General features: G+C 42.9%; 1 pseudogene; it reads left to right on the top strand.

The window, feature by feature from the left end:
- The first annotated feature begins 2,156 nt into the window (after positions 1-2,156).
- Positions 2,157-4,694, top strand: LOC127143292 (uncharacterized; annotated as a pseudogene).
- Positions 4,695-13,253: the final 8,559 nt, after the last annotated feature.

Raw genomic sequence — 13,253 nt, 5'->3', positions numbered from 1 at the left:
TGTAAACATTTTTTCAGGCTTTCCACTGGGAGATTTATTCGATCTCTTCAATTTCACCTTTATCTACAGGGAGACTTACTGAGGGACCACTCTCTTTCCCATAAGTGAAAACAAATACTAAAAACACAGGATGAAATAAGTATTCTCTGGTGTATACACACACACACACACACACACCAAAAAAAATAAAAAATAAAAAAAAAACCCTATACGTCTGAATCCCTAATAGTAGATACTAGAGTCTGTAGTGTTGACTGTGTAAAAGTGTTGAATAAAATGAATGACATAATAGCAATGTTGCCTAAATATTTACATTTTTTCTTGGCAGAGGCACTAAAAGCTCATCAAAAGGGTTTATCTTCTTTGGATAATGAATATACTCGCCTGTCTGTGATACAGTGAGATACTCTGTGTACAAAGTTGCCAAAACAGGGTTTGAATGTGCTCACTAGAGTTCATGCAGATGACATTTGATATTTACTATGTACAATGATTTGTCCCATTTATCTACAATTTCATCGTAATTTCTGTGAAAAAAAATGATATTTTGTATTGTATCAAGGTTAGCCAGCTAACTCTGGGAATCTGGAAGAATTTTATTTGATGGGACTCTACTTTTCAAAGCTTGGCCCTTGAGACTTTGACCTCCACCACTTGCTCCCATCTTGTCCAGGCAGTCTTCTGACACATTGCAACCATCCTACTGGCTTGCTTCTCCGCGCCTGATGCTTGCACCTCATACTGGATCAACAACCTCCTGTGCCTAAATACCAGCCTGAGAGACTTTTGAGCTGCACCTCCCTCATATGGGTCATAAAGATTTTTCTGTTGACCCTTCTCTCAAAGCCCTTGACTCTCAGGATGGGGACCTCCTAGCCCAAGAGGGACCAGAGAATCCTTGGAAGGATGCCATATTAGTATATCCCTGCATACTCTAACCAATCATCTTACTGGAAAATACCGTAATTTCCGGACTATTGAGCGCACCTGAATATAAGCCTCACCCACTAAATTTAAAAAGAAAAAAAAAAAGTATATATATATGTAGGCCGCACTTGTCTATAAGCTGCAGGTGTCTACGTACTGCCGTCTCCAACGTCTCACCATCGATTCATGGATGCCAAGCTTACATGCAGCAGCTCTATTTTCCTTTTCGACAGCCAGATCGATTGCCTTTAATTTAAAAGCTGCATCATATGCATTTCTTCGTGTGTTTTCCGTGATGAGGGTGTGTGCATTAGGCGCAAAATGACTGATCTGAAGAATTTAGTATGAGTGCGTTTGATCTAATTCAAACAGTTTCATTGGTCCACTGTGACCTGTTCGGTAATTTCATTGGTCTGATGTGACGAGGCTAAATGTTTTGGCAGCATGAAGCTCGTTGGCCCGTAAAAATCTAGAAATGAAGCTTAGCAGAAGTTCAGTCAGAAAAACTATTTCCCCTATTGTCTCTTTAAAACCTGTCGCTTCATTCCCTCACTGATCAGCGCACTCCCCTGCTCTCAGCCAATCACAACCAAACATGCTCGCCTCTCGAGCAATCATTGGTTAATTGTCAAAGTTTAAAATGTTCTCTCTCCCTGCTGTCATTCAGCTGTCTTTCAGCAATGAAAGACAGACAAGAGTTACCCTTCCTTGTCAAAAAATCCTGGCTCATCGTAGCACTTGGCTGCATCCTTTTCAGCCACTCGATCATGTATGACTTCGACTCCGATGAACCTCAGCGCAAAAGTGTCCGCCTAGCATCTGCAGGTTCCCGGCCCTGAGGGAATATAAGGCTCTAGATTCCCAGCTGAGAGCGCAAGGCATCCCTCTGGTGCCAGGGCTCACCTTGGCGCTCAACTTCGTGAACTGGCAAGCCTCGTCCAAGTCAGCGGTTTCCCTGAGGTTTCTCCACCTGCCAAGGATACTTCCAGGCAACAGCACAGCCACAAATGCACCAAAAAATCAGTGGCTCCACTTCCCAAACGGAGACAGTCCCGACAGTCCGTCCAGACCTTCTACTTCCTGCAGTCAACCCCTCGATACTCCGGTGCCAGCCACCATTCCTGCGCGCATCGCTGCCATTAGTCCACCCGCTGCTCCTGGTGCCCCATGTTGCTCCTGCCGCTCCAGCCGCTCCTGCCACTGAATCATCCGACACCCTGCTTGCCACCATGCAATCCCTGGCAAGATCCAGGCATAGAGGCTCGTCTTCAGTCCCTGGAAAATGCATCCGTTTTGTCATCTGGAGCCGTCCCAGCTTTCCTACAGCTCACCTTTCCTCCTCTAACTCCAGGGAGTGCACTGGAGGTCCCCACGTACTACTTGGCTTCTGCTACTTCAGCTACGTCTCTGGGTAGGCCTTACATTCCTTCAGGAGCAAACATCTCTCCACGATTAAGGTCAAAAATCAAAAAAGACATCAATTTAGTAAGCCTAATTCTCCCATCTCCAGAGTGTAATAAAAAATCTGCAATACTGGAAACCTATCTACCGTCATCAAATCTGCTGACCCTCGCCTAGCAAGGGATTTATCCATCGGGGAGTTTCTCGTGGCCTTCAGGATTTTCAGAGAGTCTATCCGGACAGGAGACAAGAATTAGACACCTATCTAGCTCTAATCGGGGACCTCAACCTCAAATATGGGAAAAACATATTTTATCAGTACCTTAAAGCCTTTTCTAGTAAAGCAGCCTTGTACATCACCCAGTCCAACACCCGCCTTAACTCTGCCGTCCTGGATATCGAGATCCTCGTCATGCTCATCGGGGGCTCTCAGGCAGTTTCCTGCTTCACCTGCAGTAACTCGGGTCACACAGTCCCCTTCTGTCCTCAGCGGCCATTCCTCCCACCGCAGCTTCCAAACCCTATTTCACTGCAGAGCAAACCCCCCATGTCCGCTCGCGAAAGGTGGAGCTCTTCAATAACACACCGATCTGCAATAACTTTAACGAAAATGTCTGTACTTACCCCAGCTGCATGTTTCTCCACGTCTGCAGCGCGTGCCAGGAGACCCATCCTCGATCAACATGCCCACGCCGAGTGATCCCAGCCCGGTCAGCCCGCCTCCGGCAGGAGACTTGGCCAAACTCAAAAACTGTTCAAGCATACACCCATCTACTCACATAAATATCTCAGCACTGGCGGCAGAACTGTCTTCGCACCCAGACTCCATCTTTATGGATTACCTGCTCACCGGCCTCTCTCAGGGCTTTTGAGTCGGCATCCTATCTTCCCCACTCTCCACCTCTGTAGCAAAAAATCTTCAATCAGCCATCAAAGATCCCGCTACTGTGTCTCAGCTACTGAACAAAGAATTAAATAAAGGTTACATTATCGGTCCGTTCGACTCCCCTCCCTTTCCAGTGTTTCATTCCAGTCCGGTAGCCATAGCCACTAGGAAATATTCAGGAAAGAAAAGGTTAATCTTTGATCTGTCAGCTCCCCACACCGGCCCTGTGAGTAGCATTAATAGTCTCATTCCTCCGGTGCCATTTTCCCTGCATTACGCAACTGTCGATAATGCCATAACATTGATCAAACTAGCAAGTCAAGGAGCATGGTTATCCAAGGCAGACATCACAGATGCCTTTAAAATCATCCCCATCCATCTGTCCCAGTGGCATTGTTTCGACGTTAAATGGGATTCCAAGTTTTACTTCACCATTAGATTAACGTTCGGGTGCAGAAGCAGTCCATGCATTTTCAATTCAGTGTCAGAAGCGCTTTGCTGGATTCTCCTAAACAATGTGAGACTCCCAGCAGTACTCCATCTCCTCGATGACTTTCTGTTAATCGACCCTCCAAACAATAGTTCCGGTTCCTCTCTATTAAAACTGACAAAAAACGTTCAGCCCTTTCGGTGTGCCACTCTCGTATGAGAAAATATTAGGCCCTGCAAAAAAAAAAACTAGAGTTCCTAGGCATTTCTCTGGACATCTGCAACATGAAAGCTTCACTTCCCGAAGACAAATTACAGAGAATCCGCCAAATTACTCAGTCTTTTTCAGCGGCCGTAATCATTTCCAAACAGCAGTAACTGTCTCTCCTCGGCAACCTCAACTTTGCCAATGCGCGTAATTCCTCAGGGCCGTTCCTTTATTTCCAGGCTTCTCGCCCTGGCTTCCTCCTAATTTGCACGACCTCGTCTCACTAGATTAAGGTTGCTGCTAAGACCTAAAATTCTGGGCAGCCCAGTTAGATCAATGGAATGGTATCTCCTTCTTCTACAATGATATCATCCGACTCAATGCAATTCTTCACGGATGCAGCTCCATCCGTGGGTTTTGGGTTTTTTTTTCAAGGGCACTGGTTTGCCAGCAGCTGGCCCATGGCGTTCCCTGAGCACGAGCAGTCCTCCGCGCTGTTTGAGATTTACCCCATCGCAGTTGCCTGTCATATTTGGGGGCATCTCTGGCAGCGCAAAAGAATCTCAGTCCTGTGTGATAACGAGGCCACGGTCAACGTTATAAATAAGGGGCGTTCGTCATCAGCCACGATCATGCCTTTCATGAGATGCATCGCATCGCTATCAGTCACACATAACAGCCCGTCACGTGCCCGGTCAACATCATTGCTGACTCTCTGTCCCGTTTTAAATTTCAGATCTTCCGCAGTCACTGCCTGGATGCCAGTTCCAATCCTACACCTGTCCCTCCGCTTCAAGAACTAGTCCTATTTTGAGTAGGGATCCCCTCAACAGTTATTTAGAGTCAGCCAGGTTTTATATGAGGAGAGGTTTAGCAGATTCAACGCTGAAACTGTATGATTTTGCTTGGGTTACTTTCGCAATGTTCTGTAGCTCACACAACATACCTGTAATGCCAATCCACATCAATACTGTGTGTGCATTCATTGCTTATTGTACTGACATGCACCATTTCAAGCTGCAATATATTCGCGGCTTGATTTCTGGCATTCAATTCAATGTTAAGTGCTCTGATCCCTCCTTCCCTAGCCTGTTTTCTAACCCAGCAATAAAACTACTATTAAAAGGAATTTCTAAATGCTTCCCTTCTACTCCCAATAATAGACATCCCATCACAATTCAAGTCCTTCATAACTTAGTATCTGTGCTTAGAGAAGGTCTGTTTTCCCCATACATCAATACACTTTTAATCTGTGTTTTCCTACTAGTATTCTACGGCTTTTTAAGAATTTGTGAGTTCACCTCTCCCCCAAATTCCTACAACCCTATAAGAGACATTTCTTTTTCTGATCCCATATTTTATCCTAGCCATTACAGTTTATTCATCAAACATTCTAAGGTTAAGGGCTCCTGCTCCATAATAATTGCCCGTATAAAATCCCCTTTTTGTCCTTTCAAGGATATGGCAAATTATGTCCGCCTTCGCCCTTCCTCAAATTCTCCTTCCCCTCTGTTCCTAACACCTGGCTATCACCCCATGTCAAAAGCATGGTTTAATTATCACTTCAAAAAGGTTCTTCTTAAATGTAATCTGTCTCTTCAGCTGTATTCAGGTCACTTCTTTAGAATAGGTGTGGCCACCTCGGCTGCAACACAAGGGATATCCACTGCTTGCCTCCAACAAATGGGACGCTAGTCCTCCTCCACATTCTCCTCTTACATTGGTCCAGACTCCACTTAAGTTTTGGCTGCCCAGCAGTCCCTGGTAGCCTAATGGTATGTAATTATTGCATTTACTGGTGTTGGTGGCACTATCCTTTCCTCTCTCGCATCAATCCCGCATTTCCCGCAGTCCCCGCCGTAAGGCCTCTCCCGGATTATTCCCGCATTGCCTGTATTCCTTGCATTAAGGCCTCTCCCGCATCCATCCCGCATTCCCCGCATTAAGGACTCTCCTGCATCCATTCCGCATTTCCCGCATTAAGGCCTCACCCGCATCCATCCCGCATTCCTGCATTCCCCGCCTATAAGACCTTTGCTGAATATTTTCTATCACTCCTGTTTTCCTCTCATCAAAGCCTCCTACCTTCTTCAATCTGAAGGCCTCACCCCGCATCAAATTCCCCGCATTGAGGCCCCACAGCACTCCTCTCCCCCTGCAAGCATCCCCCGCTTCACCCTATTCATTGTTTGGTGGTTTTCCCCGGCCATACTTCCAGCACCTTGCGTGCAGGCTCCTGTGACCTGCGCTCACTGTTAATATCTGTCTGCTTCCCTCTTCCGCAGATCTCGAGTGGCCAACAGGTACGGTACCCTTCTTTTACTTCTCTTTTGGGGAGGGGGAGTTCTCGGTCTGCAGGAAGCCACGGCCGGGCTCGCCAGCTGTCCGAGGCGATCCTCTTCCTGCTGGGGTCTAATCGCCAAAGCTTGCTTGTTCTCAATAAAATTGCCTTTCATGTTTCCCTTATATTGGTATCATCATTTAGTCTTTCTGATTGAAATGAAGCTTAGCGGAAGTTCAGTCAGAAAAACTATTTCCCATATTGTCTCTTTAAAACCTGTCGCTCCATTCCCTCACTGATCAGCGCACTCCCCTGCTCTCAGCCAATCACAAGCAAACACGCTCGCCTCTCGAGCAATCATTGGTTAGCTGTCAAAGTTTAAAATGTTCTCTCTCCCTGCTGTCATTCAGCTGTCTTTCAGCAATGAAACAGCGACCCACCTCCACCCCTGCACCACCCCATCTGCGGACACCATCCATCTCCTTCTACCTCTCGATTGAAGTTCCCTCCCCAAAGACCTCCCCAACTTCAGGTTCTATCCTCCACCAACACCACCAGGTCTAGGCTCCATGGGAAGTTCTCAGCCTGCGGGAAGCCACGGCCGGGCTTGCCAGCTGTCTGAGGCGATCCTCTTCCTGCAGGGGTCTAATCGCCAAAGCTTGCTTGTTCTCAATAAAATTACCTTTCATGTTTCCCTTATATCGGTCTCATCATTTAGTCTTTCTCATTGAAATTAGCCGCATCATTGTTTAAGCCACAGGGTTCAAAGTGTGTGAAAAAAGTGGAAAAAGTGGAAATTACAATATTATTTTTATTGGATCCTGACCTTGATGGATCCTGACCATTCAGCAAAGGTGCTGATTTTATTCATTTGAGCATTTATTCATTTCTGAAATACAGATTCTTATTTTTTTGTTCTCTGTTGAGATACATAGCTCTAGACAAAAGTGTTGGAAGCAAGTAGTGAGTGACTGACACACCCATGTTTTGCATCAATAGTTCAATTTCAGGGTGAAAGTCAAAGCTCACTCTTGATGAATAAAAAAATCACACACACTGAGACACCACAATCCCCACGGCTGAACAGTCTGATATCAAAGGTTACAATGAACTGTGATTCAGCAATTATCTTTATACATTTCAATACATTGTACCACACCTTTACAACAAGAGTGTGAAAGAATGAGAATCATGAGTATCAAATCTGGCCTTACTAACCCAAAACCCAAGTAGCAGGTGGGGATTGGATTCATGTCCCAATAGCCCAATGGGATTTGCATCCCAAATTTGTGACTGAAACCCAGACTGGGCTAAAATTAATTCCTCTTTAATTTCATTCAAGGTAGCAAGACTTTTGCTTCCTGTTGTGAACTGATCCTGCGCAGGGCTCATTTTGATTGAGCTGTGTCTGTAAATGGTGTCTAGCTTATTTCAGAGAGAGAGGGAGAGGCTGACCTGTCCTCCAGAAAGCATGATGAAAGAAAACAAGCATGGCTGTGATGAGTGCAGGGACATGGATAGAGAGAAATGACAATAAAATGTATGTTTAAACGGTTTTCCATTTTCAAGTTGTCGAACACAGCCTTTAGCGTACTAGCTACAGACACAGCCACAGCTCATACTCAGTCAATAAATATCAACCCTTTAATGCTTCTGAATCGAGTTTAACATCAAACAGCTAAACAACCAGAATGGCCTCACAATTAGAATTTGTTAAATAAAAACGCTCCACTTTCATAAGCTTTGGTCAGGACAGTTTGCAAGGAGAGTCCTAACACAGGCAACACTGCAGATATGCAGTATAGCAGACACTGGATCTAACGGATGCTCGTCATTTCATCTCCTTCACCCAGCCACAAGTTGCAGTGTCACAGCCATGGGGAATAACAACAGAGAAGCTTCTCAGTGGCTGTTCAGCTACACTGACTGAATCCCATCAGCCAGTTACTGCTACACACATGCACACACATAAACACCCTGTGGGGGAAAACTGAGAGATTATCTCCTCTACCAACCACCCATATCAGTACTGACCTCTACAGAGTCCCAGAGGGAGGGTTCTGCCATGGTTGTCATTGATCTCCCAACACTCACACCATGGGTTTGATTGCAGGTTAGGGGAGGGAACTCACAATCAATACATTATATTTGTTTGAAGCACACTAATATCAGAGATAGATAGATAGATAGATAGATAGATAAGAACTTTATTGATCCTTTGGGGAGGTTCCCTTCAGGAAATTCAGGTAATCATGTCTTCGGAATGTTTAACTGTTTCAAGAGGGTTGTTGTAAAATCAAAGTCTGACATACTTTTCCTCTAATAAACCATGCAGGATACTGCCTGGAAACATGTTGCATAACTTGGTTTAGCTCTCATTAAGAGGCCAGAAAAATGACAGACATCCAATCTCAAATGTCTACAGAATTCTTTTTTTCTTTCTTCTTCTTCTTATTATTAGGGCCCGAGCAACGAGTTGCATGGGCCCAACGGGGCCATGCAACGAGTTGCAAGGACCCTCTTGTTTTCGTTCGGTTTCAGTATTATCATCATTATTTTTTTTCTTCTTCCAGTGCCTCTTTAATTGCCTTTTTGAGGGCCTTAACATGCACCAAAACTCATGAAAATTTGCAGACACGTCAGGCATGGCGAAAAATTTAATAATTTAGGGGTCTTGAGCATGGGCGTGGCAAAATGGCCTCGGTAGCGCCACCTAGATTTTTTAACTGAACAGCCCCTCAAGCCCGTTGCACCTAAAAATCTGAAAATGTGCACACATATGTAACATCCCATGACGCACCAAAAAGTCTCTTGGAGCCATATTCTAAACCCAACAGAAAGTATTTTTTTTTTGACCAGAAGGTGAAAAAATTGTGTCTTTTTTGCCATTTCCAGGGGTCACGGGAAATCTATCTTGTCCTAAACGCATTATCCGATTGACTTCAAAATTTGATAAAATGTTATTAAGACATAGACGATGTTTGATTGCGAAGCTTTTGAGTTTTTGTTGAAGGGCATGGACACTATGGCCCCTCAAAGTTTGATCACTCGCCATGAAACAGGAAGTTGCCATAAATTTGCTGTATTTTGACCATACTTTGTCCAAACTGCATCAAACTTTACAGGATTGTTAATGGTACGTATCTGCACACATCCATATGTCAATATTCATACAATTGTTGTAGCACCACCTATTTATAGCAGGAAATGACATATTTTATAGTGTGATGTCCAGTTTCTAGAAGGGTGACCAAATTCACTTCAAATGTTGTCAGGACAGACTTAAGGACCTAAGGAAGACTGGCTCTGAAAATTGTGAGTTTTGGTCGAAGCGTGTGCCTGTTCTGGCCTGTCAAAGTTGAACATCGCCAATCTTTCATAAAAGTCTGAAATCTTGGGCGTGATTTACTGCTTTATCCTATAGATGGAGCCATTGTATTACTCTTTGATGGGTTTTTGGAAGGGGGTCTCTGTGTGTGTGTGTGTGTTTGAGGGGGGAGGGGAAGAGGAGTTGATTGAGTATGTGAGAAGCTAACACAGGGAGGTTACAGTCAGGAGAGGCAAGAGCTGTCACAGATGATGAGCTCTGAAAAATATTATCACAGAAAATAATTAGCATAAAAGCTTTTATTTTAAATTTTTTGTTGCTTTACACGCAGTATAAAAACTTCAGTTAAAATTTGAGCTGTTACTTGAGAAAGCATCATGCCAAAAACTAAAGAAATCACTGTAGACTTGAAAAAAAGAATTGTCGATGCTCAGGAAGCAGGAGAAGGATATTCAAAGTTATCACAGCATTTCCAAGCGTCAAGAACTCATATGAGAAGCGTCACCGAGAAATTCAAGGAGAGCCACACTGTGCAGAACAAGCCTGGCAGAGGTAGGAAGCCAAAGATTTCAATGACCCTGGAAAGAAAACCAGTGAGCGACCTGTCTAAAGACCCCATAAACGCTGCAAGACACTAGTGAATGACTTAGCTAAGTCAGGAATTGTAGCAGGGAAATGTGTCAAATATGGATATATTACAATATGTGCAGTTACTATTCAGTTAGGTGAATACGTAGTCTCAGTATTGGGTCAATGTTTTCACAAACAGTGGTCTTTTGACACACAGAAGAGTTTCTGTACAGTGTGATGGAAAAGGGCAGGCAAAATAGCTAGTAACAGCAGTGTAACAATGGAGATGAAGGATGCAGTAGGTGATTGAGCTTTGCGTTACTAGTTTATAGAAAATATTAAAATATGCAAAAGTGCATGTAGTAAATGAGGGGGGAAAATAAGAAATACAAATATGGTAAGAGATAGAGGAGATGTCACTTTGTTATGAGACGTGCATTTGTGAAATAATAGGTAGAGCAGTGTAGCAAGTGAATTAATAGGTAATTAGCAGGTAAGGAACAATAGGAAGATGTCTGTCACCTGTGTAGAAGGAAAGCAGCGATTCTCTGTTGTTGTCCAAAGTGGCAGCCAAGTTGTGCTGAAATTAAAATATGAATGGATGGTATGTGCGCATGATTGTGGATGTAGTCATCCAAAGATAGTCATGTGCACCTTGACAAGGCAGTAGGCCAATGCACAGCTTGCAAAGACAGGTATAACACAATTAACTGGAGAGTGTACTTCGCACTCGTAAAATACAGTTGAGAGTAATTGATTGGCTTTATATGTAATGATTCAAGGTGATAATGATATGTAATGATATGTATAGTGTCACACAGCGGTGAGGTTTGTCTTGTCTTGGGATTTTGGTCTTGTCATTTCCTGTTTTATTTTGAAGGATTCACTCTCCTCTCGTTTCAGGGCACTTGCCCTTCCTCATGTGTCACCTGTGTGTCCTGATTACTCATTGTCTCCACCTGTTTCCCATTACCTCTGCGTGTTTAAATAGTCTGTGTCTCCTTTGTCTTTTGCCAGAGTGTCTTCGTCCGTTCACCCGACTCACCTCCAGCCTTGTATCCACAGCCACAGTGTTGCCTCCAGTAAGCCATTGTTCCTCTGTAAGAGTGATTTTTTTTGGTTTGTAAATTTTGATATCTTAGTATCTCGCCTTAGCCTTAGAGTACTTTCCTAGTTGTTTGTTTTCCTCCTTTTGGAGCGATTTTTGTTTTACTCGTTTATGTTCGTAGCTATCTTAGGTCCTCCGTTTTTTAGGAAAGAGTTTTATTTAGAGCTTTTCTGGTTTTCCTCCTGTTGGAGCGTTTTTTGTTAAATCTTTTCATAGCCTTCTGTTTGCCTCCTCTGTGAGTGATTTTGATTTGTTCTAACTTTATTAGCCTCCGTTCATTTGTTTTTTCCTCCTCTTGAGAGAGACTTTTTGTTTTTGTTTTATCTGCCCTAGGATAATTTTATAGCCTCTGTTTCTTTGTCACTCTGTGAGAGAACCTTAGTTGTAAATAAAGTCTGTTTTATTTACGTCATCTCTGCGTCTGAGTCCTGCCTTTTAGTCTCGGCCTGACATATAGGAGTGAATTATTTTGAATTCTTGGAAATAATCAAAGAGTGAAGCTAGTAACTGACATAAGTGGTTACAGTGTGAAATTAGATAACTGATGCAAGCTGTAGCATGAACAGTGTGTTGCCTGTAAAAGTTATCATCACATTAAGAAGTATAGCTGAAGTTATTTTAGGGGTTAAATATGGTCTTTGAAGAAAATGTCAAGCAAGACAAAGAGCCATTAGGAGAGAGTAGAAGTTATGTAAGCATAAAAAGTACATGCAGTTTGTCAAAACTGTGCATTAGTAGTCAGTGGGTTGTGGTAAAAGTCATAATATGCAAAGGTGCGTCTAGTAAAGAGGGTTAAAATAAACAGAGGGGCAAACACTGTAAGAGATCGAGGTGGTGGGAGTATTTTTTGAGCTGTGTATTTGTGAGAGAGCAGGTAGTATTTCAAGCTAATGACCATGTAAATTACAACATGCAGGGAACAATGGAAGGATTATTGTCACCTGTGTAGAAGTGATTGTCAATCGTTGTACAAAGTGCCATGTAAGTTGTGCTGGAATTTAAATATAAATACATGGTATGTGTGCATGGGTGGGGATTGTGGTATTCAAAAGCAGTCATTTGCACGTTGTTAAGGCAGTAGGCCATTGTGCAGAAAAGGCACAGTTTGAAAATGTTGGTGTAACACAAACAACTTAATGTATTTGATGTAAATACAGTCAAGAGCAAGAGAATGGTTATATTTGTACTGATTCAAGTTGATAATGTTACATCAGTGAATTATTAAGAGGTTTGGGGAATAAGAAAAGAGTGAAGCCTGCAATTGACATAAATGTTGGTTATAGTATTAAATGAAGCAAGTGACAGTAACTCCAGTAAAATCAGTATACTGACCTTATGTGCTGTTAAAATAAAATTTAGTAAATGTAGCTTAAGTTCTCCAAAGGGTTAAATATGTCATTGTAATAGAAGGTCTAGATTTACATAGAATAATTTCAAGACATTACTTAAGTAGAAAAAGTCTAGCAATTGGTAAAAGTGTATTAAAGGACAATAGTAAGCACTGCAATATCTGTGTGGTTAGTATGGCATTTGTAATCGATGTAGGTTCTTGGAAATGTGACAGTGTCACACACTGAAACTTGGCACACAGCCTTTATGTGGTTTCCCTAAGTTGAATATTGTCATTTTCCCCATCCACAGCAGCATAACAGCACTGTGGTATTAAAATATGGGTTAAGGGCCACATCACTTAATCTTGTGTCAAACTCATTGTGAACAGTACATGACATCAACTCAATATAAACAATACAACTTAACAGCTAAATGCATGCTATACAAATAATCAGCACTTTCTCACATTGTCCTGCTTTTTATTTACACACAGCACATGTGTCAGTCTGGATTATGTACCCAGCCTAGCCATAACATAAATAAAATTTGGTGGTGTTCCCCTTTAACTGTGCATTGACATGTACATTCACCCTAATTTTTCTAGATTTTCCACAGTATTCACACTGCGTTGGTAACAGAAGTAGCTGCAGATATATAATGTGACGGCCCTTATCATTGGGTTTTGGTGTACATTGTGTGCCTAGGATAGCAAATTCAGAATGCCATGGTACTTGATGGGAAATAAACATAGCTGTTAGGGTGATATGAGGGAGACCTCTGGTG

The sequence above is a fragment of the Lates calcarifer genome, linkage group LG15 (assembly GCF_001640805.2).
Source record: "Lates calcarifer isolate ASB-BC8 linkage group LG15, TLL_Latcal_v3, whole genome shotgun sequence".
Classification (NCBI taxonomy): Eukaryota; Metazoa; Chordata; class Actinopteri; family Centropomidae; genus Lates; species Lates calcarifer.
This window is presented reverse-complemented; position numbering and strand designations above follow the sequence as displayed.